This window comes from Vespula vulgaris, chromosome 5 (genome assembly GCF_905475345.1).
Source record: "Vespula vulgaris chromosome 5, iyVesVulg1.1, whole genome shotgun sequence".
Lineage (NCBI taxonomy): Eukaryota > Metazoa > Arthropoda > Insecta > Hymenoptera > Vespidae > Vespula > Vespula vulgaris.
Window position 1 is genome coordinate 221,773 of NC_066590.1, and position 22,852 is coordinate 244,624.

General features: G+C 45.2%; 1 protein-coding gene and 1 long non-coding RNA gene across 12 annotated transcripts in view; one reads left to right on the plus strand and one right to left on the minus strand.

Annotated features, from left to right (window-relative positions):
• The window catches only part of LOC127063793 (agrin-like), a 235,553-nt gene that overhangs the window by 159,651 nt on the left and 53,050 nt on the right, over positions 1–22,852 (minus strand). Inside the window, exon 1 of one of the 11 annotated variants that reach the window (XM_050993983.1) lies at positions 5,457–5,519. The exons of the other annotated variants lie outside the window; for them this stretch is intronic. The gene's annotated coding sequence lies outside the window, so the exon portion shown is untranslated. Of the gene's footprint in view, positions 1–5,456; positions 5,520–22,852 lie in introns of those variants that run through there. 11 annotated transcript variants of the gene reach the window in all.
• The window catches only part of LOC127063807 (uncharacterized), a 193,766-nt gene that overhangs the window by 81,641 nt on the left and 89,273 nt on the right, over positions 1–22,852 (plus strand). The gene's annotated exons all lie outside the window — the stretch shown is intronic.

Consider the following 22,852-nt stretch of genomic DNA (forward strand, 5'->3'; position numbering starts at 1 on the left):
AATCACGAGTGACCTACGCCTTCGAACCGACCGACGCGACCCCTTTCTCGAGAATCGACGGGAAAAGGAATCCGACAGAGTCGCGAGTCGTGGACGTATTTCCGTCGCGAGCGCGTGGAACGACGCATCGGCGATTTAGCTGCCTCAGCTAGGAAGATATAACGAAGAGCGATTTATCGATCGCACACGCGCTCGCGAAATAGTTTTCGAGTAAATTGGCGAAGACGAGGGATTGCGCGACGTGAAATTTATTTCTGACCGTAAAGCTTATCCGAAAGCGGAACTCCGAGCGAAAACACAAAGTTGAACATCGAAAAGAGTGACAAGAACGAAGAATCCGATTACAGTCTCTCTACGGCTACGCTTCTTTGACTGGCTAAGCTCTTGATCCCACAGAGAGAACTCGAAAGGAGTTTTAGAGCGTAATAGGACGATTGTACGGTCGTTCTCTCTTTCGCATTTATATCCCATCAGTTAACCAGACTGATACGGATTGGACAGTTATCTTCGTACAAACAATTTTGATACTACACCCGTACCATTTCTTTTCCATAAAATCCAGCTAGCAAAGTATTCGCGAATATATCCGATAAAGGACTCCCATCGTGTTTCGTTAAGAGCGGGAGAGGTGTTTTCGTCCGCTAAACGATCACGACCGAAATACGCGTACTACGGCGCGTCCGTACGTCCGGACAAAGTGCCTCTCTCGAAGCAGATTTAATTTTACAACCGCCGTCGTGTAAAGGCGTGTACGTACGATTCCGCTGGCTAGTCAGTTAAACGTACGAACTCTTGGAGCTATTCGCAGCAGCGTTTGTTAGCGTCGTTGCGAGCCTGAAAACGCCTTAATGAAACGTGTATAAAAGTCCAAGTTGGCGAGCAAGGTGCATTTACCGGGACGGTAAAATCTTTAATGCAACGAGAAAACGTGACGTCGAGCGAGAAATACGAGTCGTCCTTTCTTTCGAAGGAACGTTACGAGTTTCTACGGCGTAACATTCGCAATAAAAACTCGAAAGTTTCGAAACTCTCGACGGCGTTGAAAAGGAAACTAGCGACGTCGAAGAGTATGGCGGCGCCTATCCGCGCGCGAATCGGTTACTCCTTCGGAAACCGTCTCTCTCGATGGAATTCGCGAGCGCGTCCGAAGCCTTCTCGATGCCCTCTCCCGCTCCTAACTCGAAAGAAAGCGCACCGCGTATCGCGTACGACGGGCAAATCGATTCTCGCTTATCGATTTTCATCGTCGTTGTCGCGAGATCGATCGCCGGACCCGGCTTTACTATGGACGATATCGCCGAGGGCCGACGACGCCGAGAAAAGCCCCGGATGAATCGGCTGAGAGAATCGTCGGAAACTTTTTATACGGCTTTAAGTAAGTACGCGCCCGGGTCGCGTTTGGCTTTTTTCGGCGTCGCTCGCGAAGGATATCACGAGCGAGCGAGCGAGCGTGATTTTAAAAAAGAAAAACTTTGCCCGCGAGAAAGCTCGCCGTAAGATCCTTTACAATCTATAAACTCGTTCATCAAAGCCGCACGCTTTTATACGCGTCGTAGAGCGAAAGTGGTGTGTGCTTCTCATCATCTCTCGGCGAAGTGGAGTCTACGAAAAGGCGACGAAATTGCTTGGCGACTAAAGTGCACCGAGTATATGTCATCCTCTCCTCGACGTAAAAATCTTATTTTTTTTGAACGTAGTCGCATCGAAATTGCTTTCCGACTGAGGGACTATAGAGACGGGAGGCGAAACGACGAGAAGAAAAAAAAACGCGGTCGCGAAGGTGACGATGAGATTATGAGCAAAGGATATGGGTCTTTGCGTCTCGATCGGGGCTGAAGAAAATCGAAACACACCTAGGTACTTTATATTCGATCCTGATGAAAAATGCGAAAGGACGTTAAGAAGATAAGAGAGATGGACGACGCGCTGGTCGAGCCGCTGCTTTCCAACGGGACATCCTCGCGCACGCGTTCGCATATTTATAGGAATTTAAATGCGGCGAGAGGATTAAAGGATAGCGAAATACAAATCGAATGAGCTTGAGCGCCTGTTGCATGCGGACACGCGCGAATCAAGCCGTAAGGGCCGAAAGGGTGTTTGAACGTTGGAGGATCGCGAACGAGAGGGTGACGGAGTGGAAAAATGAAAATCGCTTGGCATCCTGTAAACTCGGCAAAATTCGTAGAATATGAGGATAATCGAAGCGTGTACCACGCGATACGACGATTCCAACGAGAGCACGCATACGCCCCGCTACGTTCGAAATAAAAAATCGAAATATCTGGAAAATGGAAATATCTGATCGTCGCGTTAACGACGTACGTGCTACGATCGAGGATAGAGTTCTAAAAGTGGCGTTAAAAGCACAACAAATTTGCGCTTCGACGGTAGACATCGATTTTTCTCCACTTTATTCCGCAAACTCGATATACGCGTATCTGCTTTTCTTTTTTCTTTTTTCTTTCCTTTTTTTTTTTGCCACCGATCGGAAGAAAAGAAACGCCCGACAATTTTTCGAACGTTCTTTTCCAGAGGCTTCCGTAAGATATTCAAAAGGGAGGTAGCTAAGTGCGTTTGTAAATGTACGTCCGAACGTACGGGGCTTGTAATTCGCTAGCGAGTTGATTTTCACGATGCTACTCGGCAAAATCATATTTTTCTCCGAAAAGTATCGACGAGCGTTTCCCTTTTGCGAAACGAAGCGACAAGAGTTATCTCGAGAACGCGAGTTTCTATCGACGATGTTCGCCCGAGATCGTCTCGACGTCGTTTCGGCTCGTTAATCGAGATGAACGTAGGTTTGCCTCGAACGGTCCAATCGCTCTACGGCGCGACGTGCGCCGAACCGTACACGACAGCGAGCGGTTTGATGGAAGTATCCGCGAAAGGGCGTGCTTCCTTTTTTCCCCGTTCAACGAGAGTCTCTCTTCGTCCGAGTGAAGAAAGACGCAAGGAAAGGAAAAGGAAGAGGAGCGAGGGAGATATATTCGCCGTTGTTGCTTCCATGCCCGTCCACTCGATGAAATATAGCTATCCGCCATTAGAATCACGAGATGCATCGAACGGAGTCGCGCGAGTAATAAAACACGGAAATCCTACCGATAAGACGTCCGCATAGGGAACGCTCGAAAATAAGAGTAGATTCGTAGGAGACTCGTACGAGATCCGTGGAAGGAAATTCGATGAAATACGAGCCACGAAAATACGAATGCGCGCACGGTTTCCATAGATTTCTATCAGGAACAAAAATAAAATAATAATATCTCGCGCTCGCGTATCTATCGACAAAGATATTCCTTTGAGATTCGTCGACGATGGAAAAAGGTCTATCTCGATACGATTGGTATTGTACGGAGCCGGTAATAACATTGAGTTCGTCGAAGCTTTTAATTCTTTGAAACTTTTCTCAAAGACGACGAGCGACGAGAAGACGAGAAAAGTAATCAAAAAGCGGTGCCTTTAAAGCGGGGTAAGAAAAAAAAAGTAACAGGGTGGAAGAAAAAAGACGAAAATATCGAAAGATATCGAGAGACGATGCGAAGAGAAAGAATACAAAACGTCTTTTGCCCGGAACGTAAACGCAAATAAAAAGTTTCGACCAAGTTTCAAGATTTTTCCCATAGGTCGCTTATCGCTCCAAGTTTTTCGCTCGAGTGACGGAACGAAAGTGGCTATGTATATGTAGCAAGAAAATCGCAAAGACACGATTCGCCGGAGAAAGGAAAAAAAGAAAGAAGAAACGGGAAAGAAGCATGGCCTCTCTCTCTCTCTCTCTCTCCCTTCGTACTTCGACGTGGTTCACCTCGAAGCTAATTAGAAATCGTTTGAACGATGACAAACAAAAAGATAGGAAAGTCCGGAAAGGGGGAGAAAAAGATTCGTTGCCGGTCGACGAATCGAACGAGAGCCATTTAACGCGATCAACCTTTCATTCGCCGAGGGAAAACTGAGAAGATGAAAATTCGCGACGAAATGCGACGTCCGATCTCTCGAAAGAGAACATCTCCGAGAGCTACAGCGTCCGACGATTCGTTTTCTACCCCGTTAACCGGCCCTTTCCGTCCTACAGGTCTGCTCTTCGATGTCCTCCAACGAGTACGCCGTCTCTCGACCTTACGTTCGAAGCTCACCTCGAACGTTACCCCCTCCCGTAGGGTAAGGTGTTCTCGGTCGCAATAGTTCTTATTACCAACGTGTGCGGATATACGGAATAGAGTGGGAAGGCCGGTTATTAACGTCCGTACACGGTCTCTACCGGTTGCGAGATAACTTTACCCGCAAAGAAAAGAACCACACCCCGAACGCGGCAAAATTTGCCTGACAGAGAAGTGTATATCACAGCACGGTATTATCAATGAAACGCGATCCCCTTTGTAATATTAGCGCTATAGCAACGGCCAAGTTTGAAATCCTTCGCGTTACACCGGCGCATATTTCATTCGTCTCGACAGCTACCAATAATGGAATTACTAACGTTATAAATCAAGGGTCACTCTTAAAATTGAGCGTGAATTTATGCCCGCGTAGTGCGAAGGCCTAAAAATAGACGAACGCCGAAAAGACAGAGAAATCGATAAGTTCGAGAGGAGACTCGTTCGAGTATCACCGCCGAGTCCACGGGAGTTGCCCCGACGGACTCGGTGGCGATAATAGCGGTAAAGGGTTTTGCGGAGTGTAACTTAACGGCGAGTAAGCAAGTAACCGTATATGCGCGCGTAGAGGATTCCTTCGCAAAGTGTTTTCCGCTTAGTATCTAGGAAGCGAAGAAGCTTTTTAACGAGCTTATCGTGGTATCGGGCGGTAATCAGTTTAGGAGGAGGCTCGCTAATCTTCAATTTACATGCGCTTCTGATTGCGTGTACGAGTTCAGTGGCGAGAAAGCGCTGTTTCAGGCTGGGATAAGGGTTGACAACCACTGCTTCCTTCCTTCGTAACTCCGGATTAGCGTCACTATCGAGGGTACTAAATGTCCGATCGCTATCGCCTGGCCCGGTCCGATAAGGGCCGAGAGCACGCACATCCTACACACCCGATTCTCCTGCTAATCACTGTTTTAATCCGATTCGCGATAATGTCCGTGGTAATCGCGACGATAAATAGTCCGATAAAGACCGACCCTTTTCTCTCTTTTTTTTTTCTTCTTCTTCTCCTTCCTCCTCCTCGTCGTCGAGCAAGGAGACAATTTCGGGCTTGTAAAGTAGGTGTAAGCTAGGCGCTCTCTCGCACGAAGCTCGATTGTACTCGAAATAGTCCGATCGAAAAGAAAACGAAACGCGCGGGCCAATAGGGTTGCGAGGATCGAACGACGATGGATCGGTCGTAGTCGGTCGAAGGGAGAGAGACGGAAAGAGAAAGAGAGAGAAAAGGGGCGTCAGCACCTACGCCCGGATAATCGATCGCGGCGATATGGCGTAAAAAACTGCAGGAACGGAACCCTGGGATTTTCAGGATATTACCTTTTCATCCCATGGCAGCTCAGTTTCACGTTTGGTCACGAAGGCCCTGAATTTCCGGCCGGCTCGAAATGCCATTTTCCCCTGCCCCCCAAGTCCCGTCCCGTCGAACCCTCCACCCGCCCTTCCAGCGTCGAAGACAATCCAGCAGTTTATTATAATTTATCGATGCTCGGCTATTTCCATGTTACCCGCTCGGCCAACATTATTGCCAGCTGCTCCTGAATTTAACCGACCAAACAAATCACTCATCGTTATGCGCACTGACAGGGGCTGTAATTATAATTAACAGTTTATCCGGTACCTCGCGCCCTCTCCGCGGCAATACGCGCTCAAAATGATACGGGCCGCGACGATTTACCGACCGTAGCGACGCCGAGTAAAATATCGCGCTTAAGGCTCGATACGTGTTTCGGTGGACCGAAACACCGTGCCCGATAACTTGGAAAGATAAGCTCGTTAAGTCGAAAAGGTTAAGAGAGTAACGCGAGGCGCCTTGATTCGCCTTGATCAGCTGTCGAAACGGTTCGAACGACGGTTCCTCTCGGACGAATCTAGGTGTACGAACGAATGCCGAAAATACGTAGGAAAAGCGTTGTCCCGATAACACGGCCACGAAAGCGTTTAAAAACGATGACGCGCGTCTAGTCCCCTAAAGGGAAGTCGTGGAAAAAATGTTGATGCCGTTGGCATCGATTTGTCTCGGAAACGATTAGCCTTCGCTACGCGTGGCCACGTTTTACACAAATACCGAAAGAACGATATCGAATACGGTCCTATTGCGTTTGTTCGCAACGAGCTTACAAGCCTAGAGGCCTTTAATGTCGCCGTACTCGTTCCCGTCCAACTTGTTTTCCGAGACCGATGGACCAACGCTTCTAATGCACGAATTCCACTTTGTCGGAAACTAACGAATACCAGAGCACAAACCGCTGACCCACCTCCACGAAGATATCTATATTTGGCTCGACCGTGGAAGCGGTGAGATTCCCGCACACCTGCTTTGTTTACCGTCCCTCGGTTCCTCTTGTATTCTGCTTTTGTATACGTTTCGATAACCCTCCTGTCTGCTCTTTCCAACCGCCTGCCATATTTTACTTGCTTTTGCTGCGGCTCGGCCCAAAACGAGAGCCTTCGTCAAAATCGAACCAGAGGAGAAATTCAAAATTCGACGTTCGTTCGTCGATTGCGAATTTCACATATTAATTATGTATTAATTATGTTAATTATCAATTGCAACGTTATCGAGCACTTTCAAAGAATTTTCGACTATGCGTAAACGCGAGAGACGAAATATATCCCCATTAAAATTACTCGCAACTTTGTAATATCGTTGTAACGATGAGTAATGAATACGACTAGCCGTTGGACGAAGCATTAATTATGAAGCTTAATCGGATAAAATTTCCATATCTATAAAATTTGATTATACCGGGAGAAAGAGGGAGAGAGAGAGAGAGAGAGAGAGAGAGAGAAAGGAAACTAGCGAGTCCGGTCCAACGATCGCTTAATTTCGATTCGTTGTTCATTAAAGCTAGATGTCTTCATTATCTGGCTCATCGACTACAATACGTTTGTGGCCTCTGTAACAGTGACCAATCGTCGTCGTATAATACGACGCGATGTCTCGTAGAAAATAATGTAACGATATTATTACGAATAAGACGTATAAACGTTCGTTAATTTACGTTAAATTAATGTTTCCTTGCAAATGATCCGTGCTCGTATGCGAGCTCTTCGTTTAACATCGATCAGATTCGTCTAATGCTTGTAGCATCGCTATGTACATACAATCCGATACTATCATAGCAAACATGCGACACTCTCTCTCTCTCTCCCCCTCCCTCTCTTTCTCGCATGAAATGCAAATCGAATCTCTCCTTAACGCTACTTGTAATGCATTACATTTACAGCCACAAGCTTTCCGAGCTTTCGGAGAAAGGAAATTCGAATCGCGTCATGATCTTCCCGTTATCGGCATTAAAATGTTTTCGAGATATCCGCGTGTTTCTTTTTTCCTCCTTATGGGAACATAAAACGTGGCGAAAGAAAAAGGGAAAAAGGAAAAGTTTGCGGAACGTTCGATACGAGAAACAATGATGGATTCAATTTGTACGCTCGACTAGTTTCCGATACTTGGGACTCGCCGGAGGAAACCGAGGTGAAACACTGCTGCGAAACATCGCTCTTATCCTTCGACAAACGTATTGTCGAAAACCACGGAAGCTACGGCTGGACGAACGTGTTACGAGCGTAGGAGAAACGAAATAAGATAGAGAAAGAGAGAGAGAGAGAGAGAGAGAGAGAGAGGTTTCGCTAGAAGCAGCACGCATTATTGGAGAACTTTCGACGCTTCGGGTAGCGTCCTTGAAACACGTCTCGCTTCGAAACTCCATACATTTCGGACAGGATTACGGAAGGAAGGATAAGTTTCCGGTCTTCTCGAACAATTGACACGTCCCGGTAATACGACTTCCCTTCTTCCTCTTCAGCTCGCGCACACACCGTAACTCCTCCTCTCCGAATATATAGCGTCGTCCCTTTCACTTCCATACAGCTCTTCTCCGAAACACATCTCGAATACGAGCAGATACGACCTTCCAAACTGTCGTACCAAGTCCTGACTTTGTCGTGTAGTATCCGAACCTGTATATAGCTCTCGGCTAGCGGCGCGAGACGCAATAGCAAGCACCACTACGTCGAGCTAGTTTTCGAGCGAGAATAGACCGAACCATAGTTTGTTCCATAGTTTCCTAGCCGACACAGCAATGCTCGGACAATGTTCCTACCGCACCTTTTCTTCCTTTCTCGTTTATGAAAGCGCAACTAGATCTTAGCGATCGACAAGAAAGTAATACCTCTGCCGTCAAAACCCAAACGATCTTAACGATCGTTTCGTATCCAACGTGGGACGCGTTCGAGAAACGTCCAATCCTTTGAATTTTAAAACGTATGAACGAGCAAAAATTGATAAAAAGATCAGAGGGACGTCGGATTCGATTATCGACGCTTTCCTCGATCGAACACAGGCAACTTCGCTTTATAAAAGCCTCGATTCAATATGATCGCGACTCGATGTAATTCTTTCGACGTAAGCGATTCATCAAACGTGATGGATCGCGGTTGATAGTCGAACGTTCGCGAGTATAATTCCAACAGCCTACGGGGCATGCTTCGTTCTCGTTCGCCATCGTTGGCTACGTCAATAGAGATGGACTTTGGTATTTAACTTTAAAAGTTCATTGTCCTAACTCAACATTTTGCGGAGCGACGTCTATCGATTGGAAAGTTAAATATACTTTGAATCATGCTGCAACGCTAATAATCTTTTCCGACGATTCTCTCTCTCTCTCTCCCTCCCTCTCCGTCTCTGCGTCTTCCTTTCTCTTCGGTTCCAAATATAAACGTTCGCGATTAAATGTGTACAAATGTCACGTGTAATATTTATTTACCATACGATACGATCCGATCGGTAAGCGACCTTCGCGTAATTATATCTCACAATCCATCACCGATCTGTATTTATTTTAAACCAGTCAAAGTCAACCAGGTCACGATCGCTGAACTTTTCTTATCGAGATTTAGCAGATGACCTTATTACCTTGAGCAGACCGATCGATACTATCGGTAAACTAAATTTACCAAGCGTTGTAACATCGATATTTTCGCATCCACTTGAAAAAATATCTATGTATTAACCATGGTATATGCGAACCGTAGTATTCGCGTTACATTAAAGAAATATCGAGGCTGAGACGTCTATATCATGGCATTGATCCATTCATCTTTCCTCTTCCTATCTCTCTCTCTCTCTCTCTCTCTCTGATTCCGCGTTGGCCAGCTGCGGACTCTCGTAAACGACCGTCTGCACCACGGAAGGAGTCCTCCGTGGTCTGTGGTCTACCATTTGGGAAACGCTGCTCTACGAGGCTTTACCGGACGACTTTATGAAAGATAACCATTATTAATGCTCCATACTGAACGTGAAATAAGATTTACAATGTATATACTCTCGCGACTCGAATAAATATCTCGACTTTGAAAACGCTTTCTTCCACTTATTTTCATCTCATTTGCAAGATCCCGTTCGAAAGTAGTTTAATGGTATTAACGAAAACACCACTAGGAAATCTTTGGAAATAATATTGAATATGTTAACTTTGCAAATTCGTCCGTTCAAATCTCATCGAATGAAAATCAATTTTGAAAAATAATACCTCGTCATGATCTTTCGAATTCGTTGAAAAGTCAAAGTCGGATCAAAAGTGATAAGACCTCGACGAGCTCGACTCCATCGGTGATGGTTATTCCGTGTGGACGCAGACGTGTTTGCAAGCCGGCTGATTTAAATAATTAATCGAATTAAAGTACGGCTCGCTTTGGTTCCGCTTGTGGAAGGTGTGTACGAACCTTCTCTCTCTCTCTTTCTCTCTCTTTCTCTCTCTCTCTCTCTCTCTCTCTCTCTTTATCTAGCTCTCTTCAACACTGGCCGTACGGTAAAACTTGATAATTTAATTTCGCGCGGCAAAGGAAGTTAATCCCGCAGTGACGATGGGGTAGCCGGGCCGAGTGAAGGGTTTGCTAGAAAGGACGACGTTGGTAGAAGAGGGAAAGAGGATGTATCCGGTACTTCCGCACTGGCGACTGCCTGGAAAGTAACTTTTGTTTGTTTTCTACGGTCTCCAATTGAGGCGAGTTATGTTTAACTCGTCTTACGCGAGTAACGCCGAGCAAACGATAAAGGAGAAACCGAGCCCAATTTTCTCTCTCTCTCTCTCTCTCTCTCTCGCTTTCTCTTTATCCATGCCAAACCGAACGAGATCTAGACGGCGAGCGAACCAGCTTTCGTTATACGCGCGCAAACTTATCTCGCATTATCGAAATTCATCGCGTATCAGATGACGAGTAGTAGCTATCTTCGAACCATCGACCAAGGAAAGTAGCTGGCACATCGAGTATCGTGAATAAAATCGTAGTCGTATGTACAAAGAGGACGCAACCCAGACGCATATTTCTCTACGTAAAGTAGAAATGACAAGGCAGAAAATGATAGAGAGAAAATTATCGTTGGATAAACGCATTGAAATGGAACGTTCATTTCGCACGCGTAACGATGCTTTGGAAAGAGAATTCTCTATGATGCGGAAAGCGATCGAGCATGTAAACGAATGATTGAAAGGAAAGAAGAAAGAAAAGAAACGGGAGGAGACAAACGTACTTTTATCGAAGTGTCGAAAGTAAACGTGTAAATTTAATTTGCTTCCGTGTTAAAATAGAAGTCGATGTCGCAAAGAGAATGCATTTTAATTAAGAAAATAAATCTACGAGGCTCTTATGCTACGCGATATCTTATGCTTACGAGCTTGAACATTGAGAAAGAGGGACGAGCTTCGTGCTCGCCTCACCGGAGCCATTTAATTTCGTTAGGATCCGAGTGAGTCGTGCCATTAGACGAGTAGATATACCCAAGCCGTCTAGCGTCGCATGATACGAAGTAAGACGAATGTCGCACTTCATTAAGTCGAACCGTCATTTCCACTCTTCCACCCTCCTTTTTAGCCCCGGAGCCTCTTAAATCGCGCCCTTCTTCAACGCGTCCCTCCTTGTCTCCTTGCTGCTGCTGATAGTTATACCACGGTCGTAGGGTAGGTATCTCTTGTAAAGTCGCTGCCGTCTCTTCTTCTCTTCTCTTCGCTTCGCTTCGCTTCGCTTCTCTTCCGACGACCTTCTTCTTTTTCTATTCAAAGTCTTCTCCTTTCCCTTCTATCGTATCGCTCGTTCGTCTATCTCGACCCTATCCGTGACTCTTTTATCGAGCCGTGATCCTTTCTTTCTCTTTCTCTTTGTCCAAGCTCGTTTTACGAAAGGAAATTGTTTAGGTGCGACGAAATAGTAAAGTCAGAAATCGAATGGATTGAATTTTACGGCTCGATCACTCGTATCGCCTATAAGTGGAACCCGTGATACAACGCGTACGTACTACATCTACGTAGGTGATTCTTAACGGCGTCTCCGATATTCGAGATCCTTACGAATCCTCTCGTATAGGATAAAGAAAACGTTTGACGAAAAGGTAGGCTCGTTGAATTTTTTCTAGAGCGCTTGTCCAACTCGAGAGCTACCAAAGAGGAGCTACTAGGGTTTTGACTTTAATCGTTATCAAGAGAAAGTATACCGACTTCCAAAGAGACGGCGGTAAATATTTTTCTCCTGACTTAAGGAAATCTAAACGTTTGCAAACAATTCTTAGATCGTGTGTCTACTTCGATGCTTTGCCTTTCGTTTCGCGAAACTTGGAATTTCATATGAGGGTAGAAGGAGCAGAGAATAGGAATGATGCTAGATAGCAGTGTTCCCTCGTTCCCCGTCGAAAACAAACACGGAAACCGCGGATGGTTCTTACCTGACATTCGTATAAACTGCAGCTCGATACGCGGAAAGCAAATCCAAACGGCGGTAGATCGTTGAACCTTGGCACGATTCCTAGATGGAACTTGGCTCGGCTAGATTTCTTTTACTTTGACCGAGCGTACCCGCAAAGGAAAAATATGTGACACGCGAAAAGACGTAGAGACTATTTTCTACTATTATTTTCTACGTCGAGGCCATTACGAACTTTTGGAATCCCGTCGGATTTATCGAGAATTTTATAACGGTCTAATTATCGATATAAACGTGCCTCTTTCGTCGATTCGTCGACCTCTAACGTGGTGTCTCCTCGAAAAAGAATTGGTTCGTACGGGTGATTATAAATTGAATTCTATGATATAGACGAAGGAAAATGACGTGATTATTTCGAACGATGTACATAGACGTAGATATAGAGATCCAAAGGAAAGGAGAAAAAATACGAATAACGCAGATACGAGTGAAAACGAGATTGGAGCAGAGTACGAGTCAAAGAAGCGTAAAAAGTATAACCTGGGAAGAAGAGCGAAAGGACGTGAGTGGAGAGAGGGTAGAAAAGAAAATTTGTTCATGGTACATGGATCGCGCGCGCGCGCGCGGGGGTCGAGCGTCAGTCGCATCTGACAAGAGGGTGTGCTTCTGCAATAATGAACCGTTCGCGCTTGCTCTAGCAGCGGGAAGAGAAAAAGAAAAAGAAAATTCTGCGGATGTAGAACGAACTACTACCAGTGACTTAAAGGGGAGCGAATACGCGTACGTATTCCAGTGACATCGAACGAGTATCGAATGGGAAGCGCGTGTGGCGCAGGTTTCTCTCTCTTTTCTTTCTTTTTTTCTAATCTCTGGATATCATTATGACACACGCGTCTCAAATATATTATAATACGTATCAAACATTTCCCGGTAGCAACGTCGATACGATACGTTCCATTACGAATAAAATGATAATATCGTAATAATTACTCGATCAATCATTTACGCTTTCATTCTATATTCAAACGTAATGATTAAAAAGTAATTCCTGCTTTTCAACATGATAATGATAATTTGCTCGAAAAAAAAATAAAAAGGGAATATCTGGAAGATCGTAACGATCGTATTTCGTTCGTACACCGATGACTAATAGCAATTATTAATGCCAAAAAAGTTGAACAGCCATTAGTAATAAGGTACGATTTATTATTATGGTCATCCCGGCTTTAAGACTGTTTATTAACGGTTAAGACAGCTTACTTCCCGGCGCATTACCCGTGATGTACGGGCAACAATAATTTACCATTTCTAAAGGGTACGCGCACACTTGCTTCATCGATTATGTTTCTCCTATCTATTCTTCGCGCATAAGGAACAATGCCAACGGATTTGCGAAATAGGATAATAAAGCGGCTAAGCTGTCACAATGGATTATTTATTTATTAGTTCGGCTATCTCTCCCCTCTCCCTCTCCTTTCGATCTCTCTCTCTCTCTCTCTTTAGTCCCTTAAGTAGCTTCTAAAGAAGTGGATACAAAGTTTCCATGCGATAACGAGAAGATGATCGATCCTTTCTCGCGGGACGACATGTCGCCATAAAACTTACTTCGTTGATTCGATTTTCAACTGCACACTTCAACTTTTTTCGCTTTCCGTAAAGTAACTTTTCTCTTAATCTATTTATTTACTTAGTTATTCGCTTCAAGGCACTGCAATAAGTTTCTGAGTAGGAAAGAGAAAAAAGATATAAAAGTAAATACAAAAAAAAAGGATACAATATGTACTGTCGCTTGAATATGGCAGGAAAAGAAAAAAAAAACTACTTTCGAGGTATGGCTCGATGCTGGAACAACTCCGATAAATCAATAGTTGGAAAAAGGAAGGAAGGGTGGTTATCGATACCTGCGCTTTCTGATTTCCATTTCCTACGAGGCACCCCTCTTAATTCGGATCCTTCCATCGGTCTAACTATCGACCGTGACCTCGAGAAGCCATTCAATTTCGAAAGAGCGACTAAATAAATTATTTCCGTCTCCTCTCTCGACCGATCTTCGTGCACCTTTCCGATGCGCCTCAAAGAAACAGCATTTCCAATTAATATCGAACTCTCGCGTACCCGAGACAGACAGACAGACGGACGGACGGACAGAGAGAGAGAGAGAGAGAGAGCGAGAGAGAGAGAGAGAAAGAGAGAATAATCTTTGGGATGAATAGAAAAGCAAACGGATAGGCTGCTGCTCTCGTCGAAAGTAATCGAGTTTCGCGATCTCCAAAGTAGATCGGCTCGAATAAGAAGGTCGAACAAATATCCTCGTGCTTGATTAAAAATACATTTGGCCAAGGTCCCATCAACGGTAATTAATAGAAATGAAAATTAGTATACACTTTATACGCGTCGCTTATAACGCAAAGACGAACGCTAGAACGAAAATTACTTTCGCTCGTATGTACGTTCGTGTCTTTGCGGATTAACGAGATATGAGAAATTAATTTCGAGAAACTCGCGTATTCGCATTCGCGTGTAAGACGGTGATAAGTGCTTGTAAGAGGATTACACAGAGCCCAGGGATATCACGCGCGGCTAGGGAAATGAGAAAAGGAGAGAGAGGGAGAGAGAGAGGGGGGGAGAGAGAGAGAGAGAAAGAGAAGGGAAAAAACGAGTGGCAGATTTAATTGGACACGCAACGTTATTCGAAAAAGTGCAACGTCGACGTATTAAAAAGACGATGAAAGGGAAAAAGAAAAAAAAATTAGGTTAATCGCCTCCGGCGTTCGAACCGACCAAAGGCTGCGCCCCGTGGAGCCAAATTATTATCGACGGACTAGAAGTTCGACTCGGATCGGTATGGTCTCGATCGTAGCCGAGAACGCTTTTGATGCAAAATCGACATACATGCGATCGTAGTTTGTCGTCATTTTTACATCGTGAGAATTGTCACAGACGCGGGAGGAGACGCTGAAAAAAGGCAAAAGGAAAGGCGGATGATCCGAGGACGAACTGATAGCTACATCGAAAAGCACCGACGAGAGAGGAGAAGAGAGAGAGAGAGAGAGAGAGAGAGAGAAAGAGTTTTTACTCGCTGGTGATGCGGGCACTCGGAAGAGGATGGAGGAGAGCCGGAAGGATGGAAGAACACCGAGGAACGCGAGTTCGAAGGAAAAGGAATACGCAGGGACGGTCGAATGCGAAAAGGTGGAGAAGACAGACTTCCGATAGATTTTCCTTTTAGCAACTTTTGTCTTTTAGCCCCGGACTCGTGGCGCAGCTTTCGAGCTGCTATCGTTCTGACGGCGCGCCTCTGCATACAAGACATCTCCATTTGGATGTAATCCCCTAGCCCTTCCACTTTCTATCTGTCTCCCTCGCCGCTTTTATCTCTCTCTCTCTCTCTCTCTCTCTCTCTCTTCCTCTTGTCTACTTGTATATATTCTTTCTTTTTCTTTCCCTCTTTCTCTCTCGCTCGCTCCCTCACTCGCTCAACGTTCTATCATCGTGATGTTGCAAGCTCGGAACGTTCTTTAACCTCCTTTCCTTTCTCCCCTCTTTTTTTATTTCTTCTTTAGTTTCTTGTATCTCTTTTTTCTCTCTTATATCTCTTTCTCAACGACGTCCCTCGTCGCTCTTCTTTTTCTCTTCCCAGCTTTCTTTCAACGCCGAGTTACTGCACAACGAACGTCTCCAGTTTCATATCATCTATAACTTCGATCACGGTTTTCTTTTCGATTATGAGTAGAGCCTTCGAGCTGTGTCGAAAAGCAGGTCACGACGTTCTTTGTACTCGATCGTCGATGATAGGAACAAAGAAACGAAGCCTGACAACGAAATCGAAAAATTTAACGATGTAAACGTAGGGAAATAAGAGCAAGAGGCAGCTGCTGTTTTACTCGACGGAAGGATCAGTCACGTTTTATCAACGCGATTCGCGATAGCCGACGGAAAAGAGAAAACCTGGCAGACTTTGATTATCGTAGGTCGGCGATTAGCGTCGCGAGTGCTCGAAGAAAGTTCGGGAACCAAGCACGATGCTTATGTCGATTTCGTTTCTAACTGGCTCGTGATATGTCAGCGTTTCATTCGGACGAGACGCAACGATGCACGAAGAGTCGTGACGAAGACGACAAAAGAACGGCCGAGTCGTGGATGGGACGAGGAGAAGGTTTTCAATTGCATCCTTTTCGCGAGAGTAAAAACAAAAAAAATTGCAAAGAAAAGGAAGAAGGGAGAGTCGAGTCGTTGGACTATTTTCTGTTAAATTCAAAGGGAGATCCAGAGAACGGTCGTAGTTAAGTCCGTGAAAGGCACGATATGATGGACCGTCCGAAGGGTAGGGATTGTAAGAGTGGAAAGGGAAAGAGACAGAACCGCGACGTCGCAACGTCTATGGCTCGCGAAGAGGATATTAGAGTTCGATATCCTCAGGCTGAGTATCGATTTCCGTGAGATAGGTCACGGTGTACGCTCGTTCGATTCCATCGCATGCGAGCGAGCGAGCGAGCGAGCGAACGAACGAACGAACGAACGAACGCTCGGGGGAAGCGGACAAAAGCCAACCATGGGATCAAAGTTCGCGCACGGGGGATAGCTTTAGGTCGAGCGTAAAAACAGGAAAAGCAGGTGAACGTACGCGTGTATCGTCTGCGATCGATTTCGAGTAGTCGGACATGAAAAAGAGAGAAAGAGACGACACCGTCGGCGTAATTCACCGGTGAGTACGACGGAAGAATTCCAAAGCGGGTTTATTACGAAAGACAAATGGGGTATACCGAGCGGTCTTCACCGCGAAGATACGGCCGGTATTTCGTTCGGCGTAGAACGCGATATTACACCCGTATCGCTTGTTTCGCCACTGTGCGCGCTTTGCTCTACTATCGAAGAAAAAAGAAAAGTTCGATATCGCGTTGGAATCACCGTGCTTGAATATCGACTCTCTAAGACTTGGAAACGCGCGGAAACTAGACGCAAAATTTAATCGCGCATATATGAATTACGACTTATTGTATTTTCCATGAATATCTTTGTATAGAATTATGACGTATAAAGGAATAAATATGAATAAATGAATGAAACTCGCGAAACTATACGCCCACGTATTTTTTTATGGTCTCAACGCGAATATCTAATACGGAAAATCTTTTCTAAATACCGTGCTAAGAATTTCAAGTACTTTGGACGAGATCGATCGATGGATAACGATCGTTGTTCTTACATCCTCTTCGACGGATGTTACGCGTCGTTAAGATGGCTTTTTTGCGTCCATATCATGTCCGCATATATAATGCATCATGGTAAGAAACTCGTAGACTCGCGTGCGCATTGTCTGCCACGGCAAAGGTAGAACGTTCGCGCGATCAACTTTTACGAGTCGAAGATGTAACGCACTTTAACTCGCTTTCGTAACGTTTATATGCACCTTGCAAATATTATGCGGAATAGTTTGAAAGGACAATCGTTTTGCTTTCGTATCGCTGAGATAACATTTTGCAATATTCAGAAACAACTTTCGTAAATAATGTCTCGGCTATTAGGATAATGGCGATTTCATCCGGGAGATCGTCGATTTTTTTCCCCATTTGGTTTTAACCATTCTCGAGGATTCGCGGTAGATATGCTTCATCACCGGTACAAGAGAGATCCTCGGTTAAATAATAAAGCTGCATCCGTAGGTAGAAGCTGCTTCTCATACGAGACCCTTGAATAAAATATCTCCTTCTGTTCTCGAGGTTTGGTGCAATCGTACGGAGGAGGAGAGCGGAAAAGTAACTTTTGTGAAATTTCTCCTCATTTTTCTTTTTTCTTTCTCTCCGCTCTCTCTCTCTCTCTCCCTCTCCCCGTTTCTATCGCTACCAAAGGCTGCTGCCGTTCACTCAGTCGCTCTCTCTTTCCTATACTTTTGCACCCCCCGTCTCTTTTTACCCGATGCACTCTCTACCACGTTTCTCTTGAGATTAGAAAAAGGTCGCTCCTCCTTGAGACGACGTTCGTCTTGAGGAGCAATAGACAAGCACAAAATATATTCCGAGCGAGTCGCAACCTTCCCCTTCCTTCGCTAGTTTCTCTTTATTTCCTTTCACGATCGTTCCTTACCGTTGAGTTTCACGGATTTCCAAAGTTACCTTTTCGTTTCGTGTCTCTCTTTGTTCATCGATAACGCGAGGAATAAACAAAATGCTTGTACGGAGTAAAGGAAAAAAAAAAAAAGATATCAGTCCTTGCTTTGTCATCGATAATAAAACATCGATAAAGAGAAAAGGTCATAACGCGTCTAAGGCTATAAATACTTGTTCGCGTTGAATCCTCGATTCTCTTTTTCCCTGAAGTTTACGATCATTTTGTGTAGCTGTTCGAAAGAAGAAAAAAGAAAGAAAAAAAGAAAAACAGAATAAAACACAAAAAAAAACAAAACAAAAACAAAAAAAACAAAAAAGGAGAGAAGACAAAAAAGCGTCGAAACCTATCGAGCTTGTCCTGCAACGAGGGCGGCGGACTGGCCGGAATGAAATTCGCCCCTGCTCGCTTGGGACACGAACTGTGAAATCCGTGACAACTCGAGAACGCAATACGCGAGAGCGCAAACCGGAGAAATCCGATACAATGAGCGACGTGATGAGAATTAACTGCAGTTTTATTTCCATTAAACGACAATGCCGCTCGAGTTTAATAAATACGGACCTTCGACCAAATGTACATACGTTCTACTCGAATATCGTTACTCGATTCCCTATTTTTTTCTTCTCCCGTAACGTCGGCTATTTTCGAATTACGACAAGAAAGATTTTTCTTTCTCTCTCTCGTCGTCGTTGAAATTTAACGCGGGTCGTTTAAACGTCTAGCCGTAGTCTCGAAGAGGTAAGAAACTCGTCCTTGCTAATTCTATTAGTCGAACACGCGAGCTTCGTTCGAGCCTCGTGCCATGGGATAACGCGAGCCTTTATCCTATAGATACTTAGCTCCTCTTCTGCACGAAGAAACGTAAATACGTTTCTCTCTGCCCCCCCCCCCCTCTCGCTCGCTGCATCTCTTCTCTTTTGTACGAATCGAAAGGAAGTCGGTGCGCTGCCATTTATATGGCGTACGTTAAAGAACCACGTCCGAACCTTCTCTTCACCCTTCGACGCCCTACAATCCTTCCTCGAGGCGTTTGTAACAGGAAAGCCTTTATTAAGTCTTCAAGTTGGCGAGACGCGTGCCCGTCCATCTCTTCTGCCAGCTCGACGTGTGTTCTCCGTCGGCTTTCTCCCCGTTGCACCTAGCTCTGTCCCTATACCTTCTCTCTTTCCACCCTTTCATCGACGGTTTCCAAGCCTTCGATGTAATTAGAAGACTGCTAGGTAAACGAGAGAGATCCACGATCGAACTCGACTCCTTTAACATCGAACCGACGAACGTACCGTCTCCGTTGGAAGTTCTCTCCCTAACGTATACCCGTGCACACCTTTTACACACCCACTACGAACTTCCTGTATACGTAAAGTATTAACGAAACGAAGCTACGTCGAACGAACGTTACGAGCGTGTTTCTTTAATGACTTTATCCTCGCTTACTCAGCTATCTACGATATGTAGTGCGCATTAGATATGTTTATATGTTTACAACGTACGTACACACGCGCGGCGAGGTGAAAACAAATTTGAGAATCGTTGAAAAAAAAAAAAGGTCGTAAGAAATTGTTTGGACGGGAAGGTTGTTTCTCTCGAGGAAGGAAGATACGACGACGTAAACACGACGACACAAAGGTCTCTCGTAAATTTTCTTCTCTCTTTCTTTCTCTTTCACGGCTGTTAAATTTTGGAGTCGTATTAGTTTGTTCTTTCTAAGCAAAAACATCGTCTATGATTTTACGATCTGCGGTAATGCCGGAAGATCGAGTTGAGAGATAAAATACACGATGTCTTCGAGAAATCCGGGTTAAATCCTACACCAGGAAAGGCCAACGCATTGGAATTGACGGTTTTAGAAAAAGAGAGAGAGGGAGAGAGAGAGAGAGAGAGAGAGCGTCGAGAATCCACTCCGGCTCGAGTTAAACGTTTATAAGGTTTACGCGAAAACGTGAGCGCGCAAAGCATCTTTCCTACGGGTATGAGAAAAGAGAAGCTCTCGGTGCACCGAGAGTGGGCGTGCGTGGATGAGAAAATACGTTTCCCCTTACTTCCCCCTCCTACCTCTATATTCACTCCTGTAAGTAACGTCTCATCGCCAACGAGATCCCACGGTACACACGATCTTGTCAAACGAGATTTCAGAGATTCAACGCTGCTCTCGCTCTGCCCTATCGTCGCAGCGCGTACGTACGATCTAGAACAAGGTTGCATCTACGAGAGTGTCAACGTAAATTATATTATTATTAAAATAGATACGATCGATCGTAATCGATAGGAGAAGATCCGTAGGATCTCGTAGGGTCCATTAGAAATATCAGGGCTGTTTTCGTGATTGAAGTCGAAACAACGTTAAAAAACTACGTCTATTTGCGTCACGAGCTAGCCTGGCTGCTTTCATTTTATCACGGTTCATTCAATTCCTTGGAGCTTTGGATTTCCAACTAGAGTCACGACGTCTCCGGCAAACGAGAGAAACACAGCGTCGTCATCGTCGTCGTCGTCGTCGTCGTCGTCGTCGTCGTCGTCGTCGTCGTCTGAGCTTAATGAAGCACAAGCATAAATCTGCAGCCTCCGCGTCTATGCCCTTCTTCTCCTTCTTCTTCTCCATCTCTGTTCTCTGTGTTTCTCGTATACACGTATATATTCTTTCGCTAGAGGTTGTCAATTTTTTGCTTCTCTCCTGCCGACGCGAAAAGCAGGAGAGGGAGAGAGAGAGGAAGAGAGGTAGAGCTACGCGAGTTAAATGCCACGAGACGTAGACGCGGAGTACGCGTACCTACGCGCAAAGGGCTCGCGTGATCGGGATGAGAAGAAAACTGCGTCTAGAAGGGTATATATTTGTCACTGTTACTCTTGACACGCTATTCGTATTCAGTGACATAGAAAAACGTTCCGTAAGTCCCAAATGCGCGACCCGCCAAAATTGCTTTACCGTCCCTTCGCGAATTCTTTCATTTGCTTTGGTTCTAAGCAAGATTTGATAGAAAATGACAAACCTTCCATACGTATTTCGTTTTCCTCCGTAGTATCGAATATAGGTAAAGAGAAAAAAGGAAATATAAGAGACAGCCGAGGAATCGATTCGTAGAAACGTAAGGGAGAAAATGAGCGAACGCGAGGATTCCTAAGACCCGTAAAAGAGATTTTCGAGAGAAAGAGAGAGTAAGGAGATTTCGCAAGAAGCGGAAAGTATAAGGGATTATATACCTAATCCTTCGGTACGCAGTTAAGAACGTCATCTCCAGAAGGCATAGAACCTAAAAGGGAGAGAGAGAGAGAACATCTTTGTTTCGTGCGCGCGCACCTGTGGCAATTAATGCAAATGCAGCGGAGCGCGTAATCGTTAGATAACAAAGCGATCTCGCTTTAAGAAGAGTACTTCGCAATGACGTTCGAGTGAATTTACACGAGAGAAAAAGTAGGTGAGAGAAAAGTACTGGGGAACGGGGAAAGAAGAAAGTGGGAAGGAAGGAGGGGGGAAAGGAACGAAGGAAGAGAAAGGAAAGGAAAGAAAAGAAGGATAGGTAGTATGGCGGCGCAAGAGAGGGATGAATGAAAAGCTGGTTTGCGAAGCCTCCAGGGTCAAAGATGCGTTCGAGCGTACTAATCGCTCGCGAAAAGGGAAGCGCGTTATAAGCATATTTTCGATCTAAAACGAGGGAAAAAGATGGTTGCAAGCTTGCAAAAGGAAAAGAGCGAGCGAAACGTTGGAAAGGATGAAAAGACCAAAGGGAGAGAAGAGGAGGAGAGAGGGAGAAACGATGTCCAAAGCGGAACAAGAAGATTCGGATTCTACAAAGGACTTCGAGTCGAAAGGAGAAGGACGAATTCGTGGTATCGGCCGGTCCTTCTGTCAGAGGTGACCGCGCGTGTACCTACGAGATATCGACGTGCCCGGGTCAAAGTGTCGGGTCGGAATATTCGGGTCTTGGCCCGACTACGAGGTTAATGGCGCGACTACGGGAGCCGCTTTTCCATCGTATCCGCGGGTATGTAGGGTGCGCGTCTCTGAGCATTATTAGGGAATGTTCGTCGAAGAGAAGGTGGGAAATTTAGGACATGGGCTCTACGCGATCGGCAACCGGATCGAGATCGCTTCTCCTCTATGGGAATGCAGGTGTACGGAGGAAGTATCGCGAACGGTAGAGGGAACGTTTACACCTCGTGCCGAGGCCCATTCGCTCGCCCTTCCTCGGTGTGTTAGTGTTCGTAAAAGGGAGGGTAGTCCCGCGCAATAGCTGTATATACGTGCTTCTATTTGATCAGGCAAAGCAAACACGATATTTTCTCACGTGTAGATACGTATTCCACAAATCCTGGCAGCGCGTCAGTTTACGCCGCTATTATTTGAGCGATACGCGTACAAAAGGATCGAGTTAGAAAAATTTCCCTTCTACGTATACATAAAGTAAATATGTGGATATATGTACGAGAGATAGGTATATTACAGGTCCCTGTACGTATGCGAATCCATCACCCGCATTCGGACAACGTGGTAGAATTAATTACGATGAAATAATAGAGGAAGCTTAAATGCGCATACGCGTTTACAAGGATAAGTTCGTTTCGTTCGTTTTTGAGCAGGGTATTTACATCTCTCTTCTTTGAAAAACGTGTATATCGTCGAGAAAGGACCGAAAACTGTTTCGAGAGGAAAGAGGATACGAAGATCCTTTGTGTCTTTAAGGAACTTGTTCTTCTTACGGAATATAGCACTAAACGTAAAAGATCGTAAAGGGTCGGGCGATTGCGACCAAATTGATTTTCTCGATGCTTTCTCCTCCACCTTTCTTCCTCCCCTTTTTACCTTTTTCTCCCCCTCGATGCAAGGCCTTTTCGTTTATCCGCCATTTTCCTGAGATAAAGGGGGTGACATTCCACCGAGAGCCGTTTTAACCGATAGCTTCCAGAAGGTTCGC